This window comes from Petaurus breviceps, unplaced genomic scaffold (assembly GCF_028583685.1).
Source record: "Petaurus breviceps papuanus isolate PSGF00001 unplaced genomic scaffold, PetGlider_PUasm1.0 90865, whole genome shotgun sequence".
NCBI classification, from domain to species: domain Eukaryota; kingdom Metazoa; phylum Chordata; class Mammalia; order Diprotodontia; family Petauridae; genus Petaurus; species Petaurus breviceps.
Genome location: NW_027187367.1, coordinates 8,554,494 through 8,558,599, shown reverse-complemented (window position 1 = coordinate 8,558,599; position 4,106 = coordinate 8,554,494). Strand labels below are relative to the sequence as shown.

The 4,106-nt window shown below is 40.2% G+C and overlaps 1 protein-coding gene across 1 annotated transcript in view; it reads right to left on the bottom strand.

Moving 5' to 3' along the window:
* PACSIN1 (protein kinase C and casein kinase substrate in neurons 1) overlaps window positions 1-4,106 on the bottom strand; it is a 119,785-nt gene that overhangs the window by 89,115 nt on the left and 26,564 nt on the right. The window lies entirely within an intron of this gene.

Below are 4,106 nucleotides of genomic sequence, written 5' to 3'. Positions count from 1 at the left end.
GGGGGGGGGGGGGGGGTGGCTAGCTGCGCCGGCCCTGGAGTTGGGAGGACCCGAGTTCGGTTCCGGCCTGAGACACTTAACACCCACACAAAAATACTAGCCGTGTAACCTTGGGCAAGTTACTTAACCCCAATTGCCCTCCAAAAGGCAAAAAAATAAATAAATAAAGATAGATTAGATAGATAGATAGATAGATAGATAGATAGATAGATAGATAGATAGATAGATAGATAGATAGATAGACAGATGAAAGAAAAAAAGAAACAAAGAAACAAAGAAAGAAAGAATCCACCGATCACCTCCTGAAAAAGATCCCAAAAAGAAAACTCCTAGGAATATTATAGCCAGGTTCCAGAATTCCCAGATTAAGAAGAGAATATTACAAGCAGCCAGGAAGAAACAATTTGAATATTGTGGAAACACAATCGGGATAACTTAGGTTCTGGCAGCTTCTACACTGAGGGACTGAAGGGCTTGGAATATGATATTCCAGAGGTCAAAGGAGCTGGAATTAAAACCAAGAATCACCTACCCAGCAAAACTGAGTATCATGTTTTGGGGGAAAATATGGTCATTCAGTGGAATAAAGGACTTTCAAGCATTCTTGATGAAAAAACCAGAGTTGAATAGAAAATTTCACATTCAGATACAAGAAGCAAGAGAAACATGAGAAGGTGAGGAAACTGAGGCAGACAGAATTCAAATGACTTGCCTGCGGTCACACAGCTAGTGAGTGTCTGAGGTCAAATTTGAATTTTCAGATTTTCTTGCCTCCAATCTCAGCACTCTATCCACTGAGCATCTACTAAATAGTAGTCAACAAGAGAGACATTAGCAGTCTGACAAATCCTCTGACAAGGTCCCATTTTGTGTGTGTCTATGCGGTTCTTTATTAATTGTAAAATACTTTATACCTGAGCCATTATTGTTATTATTATGATTTATTATGCAATATTTGGGAAGGATTATTATGTGGAATGAGGCAAAAATCATCATTATACACTTTTGTGAACAGAGAAAATGTTTCTTTTTTTTTGGAAAATGTTTTCTAAAACACACTAATACTGTTCAGTAATATTAAACAGCAGACAAACATGGATTAATTGTAGCAACCACTCTTGGTCCCAAAGAACAAATGTTGGAGAGTTCCTCCTTCTCCCTGGCAAAGAGATGGGAGACTTGCTGTAAAATGCTGAATACCCAGAATGAATGGAGTTGATGTGTCCAGTGCTATTGACTAACTTTTTCTTTGTTATAAAGAAAGTTTCATTGAAAGGGGAGTAAAGATGGTATATTAAGTAATGACTATGGAATAAAAAACAAAGCAAAAACAAAATAAATATATATTTTAACACCCCCCCCCAAATGGAGGGACCAATAATGTGAAATTCTATTTTGCATCTGAATTTTACCAAGAATGAATAATGAGAAATTCTTACACAAGATAAGTAGGAAAATAGTAAGAAAGCACCTAGTCAGGTTCATCATCAGGTCCAAATGAAGCATAACCTGGGGTGCTGAAAATAATGACAGATGTAATTGCTGAACCGGTATCAGTGAACTTTGAAAGATCAGGGAGAAAAGAAAAGAGGCTTCAGGGTCAGAGAAGAGTGAATATTGCACTAGTGTTCAAAAAAATGGAAGAGAATGGATTTGGGGAGCTATCAGCCGGTGAGATTCACACCAATTCCTGGCAAAAATTCTAGACTGTTAATAAAAGCATGGTTAGCCCACATCTAAAAAAGGAAGTGATAATTATGAAAAATCAGCATGGCTTTATCAAGGACAGTCTGTGCCAGATTAAGCTGATTTCTTTTTTTTTTTCCTTTAATTGGTACTAGATGGGTCGATCAGGGGAATGTTATAGATACAGTTCATCTAGATTTGACCATTTGAACATGGCTCCATTTGACAGTCTCTAGTCCAATTATTGTAGATAAGATACAGAGTTGCCAAGTCAAAGAGCATTAATTAATCATTTACTGCCTATCAGGGACTGTTGCAAGTGGGATTGGTACAAAGAAAGGCAAAAAATAATCCATGTCTTCAAGGAGCTCACATTCTAATATGGGAAACAATAAATGTGCATACAAGATACAGATAGGGTAAATTAGAGGAAATTTCAGAGGGAAGGAACTAGCAGGGCAGGACCAGGAATGGCCTCTTAGAAGGTTAGATTTGAGCTGGATCTTGATGGAAGCAAGGGACACCAGAAGGCGCAACTGGAGAGAGAGGTTTCCAAGTACTGCATAGGGGACAACCACTAAAGTTAACAGTCTGCAGATGGGCTGTTGTGTTTTGAAGGCCAGCATTGGAAGGGTAGAAGGGGCAGTGGGGAATGGAGGGATGTAAAAAGATTAGAAAGGAAAAACAATGAATGCTGGAAAATTCTGAAGGGACCAGGTTGCCAAGAGCTTTAAAAACTAAGCTGAAGATTTGATCCCATAGGTAATATGGAGCCATTGTAGTTTGATGAGGGGGGAGGGGAGGTATGACATGGTCAGATTTTCTCTTTAGAAAGATTGCTTTTGTAGTTGAGTGGAAAATGGACTGGCATGGAGGCAAAACTTAAGGCAGAGACACCAGAAAAACTTAAGGTAGAAAACTACAGTAATAGTCTAGGAATAAAGTGATGAGGGCCTAACAGTTGTTTCAGAAGAGAGAAGGGGGTATATATGAGAGGTGTTGTGAAGGCAGAATCAGTAGGATCTTGCAACACATTGACCATAGAGTAGGGAGTGAGAGAGTGAAGAGTGAGGATAACACCTGCCTGAGTTTTTAATCTGGTTGACTGGAAAGATGGTGTGCCCTCAAGAGTAATAGGGAAGTTTGGAAGAGCAGAGGGTTTATCTATGGGAAATCTAATCTGACATATTCAATAGGCAGTTAGAGATGTGTGGCTGGAGTCAGGAGAGAAATTAGGGCTGGACAAACTGATCTAAGAATCATCTGCATAGAGGTGATCATTGACTACATGGGAACTGTTGAGGTCACCAAGTGCAACAGTATAGAAGAAAAGTTGATCCAGGACAGAGCCTTGGTGGAGGAGGGAGAGGAACAACCAGTGTAAGAAGGAGTACTCTGGATGAAGATCCAGTAAAGGAGACTGAGAAGGAACAGTCAGACAAGTTGGAGAAGAACCAAGAGAGGGCAAAGTCACAAAAACCTGGAGAGAAGAGAGTATCAAAAGTGATTGACAGTATCAAAAGCTGTAGAGAGGTCAAGAGAGGGCAAAGTCACAAAAACCTGGAGAGAAGAGAGTATCAAAAGTGATTGACAGTATCAAAAGCTGTAGAGAGGTCAAGAAGGACAAGGATTGGGGCAAGTCATTAGATTTAGCCATTAATCACTGGTAACTTTGGAAAGCCTGCTTTCAGTTGAATGATGAGGCCAGAAGCTTAAATACAGAGTTAAAAAAGTGAGTTGAGAGGAGGTGGAGGTGCCAATTTAAAATTGGTTGAATAGTTATTGGTGGCTTGGTGTCAGCTTGAAAGATGGTTTTCAGTAGAGTAGCCCAGGGATCTTTTCTTGATCTTGTACTGTTTCAAGATCATACCACAGGGGTGGCCAGGTGGCACAGTGAGCGCGGCCTGGGAGTCAGGAGGACCCAAGTTCGGTTCTGGCCTCAGACACTTAACACCCACACACACACACACAAAAACTAGCAATGTAACCTTGGGCAAGTTACTTAACCCCAATTGCCCTCCAAAAAGGCAACAAAAAAAAATCCTACCACAGAAAGATTCATTGAAAGAATTAGGGATTTTTATCCTGAAGAAGGGAGGACTTGAAAGAAGAGAAGAAAACTTTCTATAAGTATTTGAAGAACTGTAATGTGGAAGAAGATTTGTTCGTTTAAACATTGTTCTGCTTATTGATCAACCAACAAGTATTTATTAAGAGACTACTATGTAGGGGCAGCTAGGTGACACAATGAACAGAGCACCAGACCTGGAGTCAGGAGGACCTGAGTTCAAATCCAGCCTCAGACACTTAACACAAAACTAGCCATGTGAATTTGGGCAAGTCCCTTAACCCCAACAGTCCTCCAAAAAGCAAAGAGAGAGAGAGAGAGAGAGAGAGAGAGAGAGAGAGAGAGAGAGAGA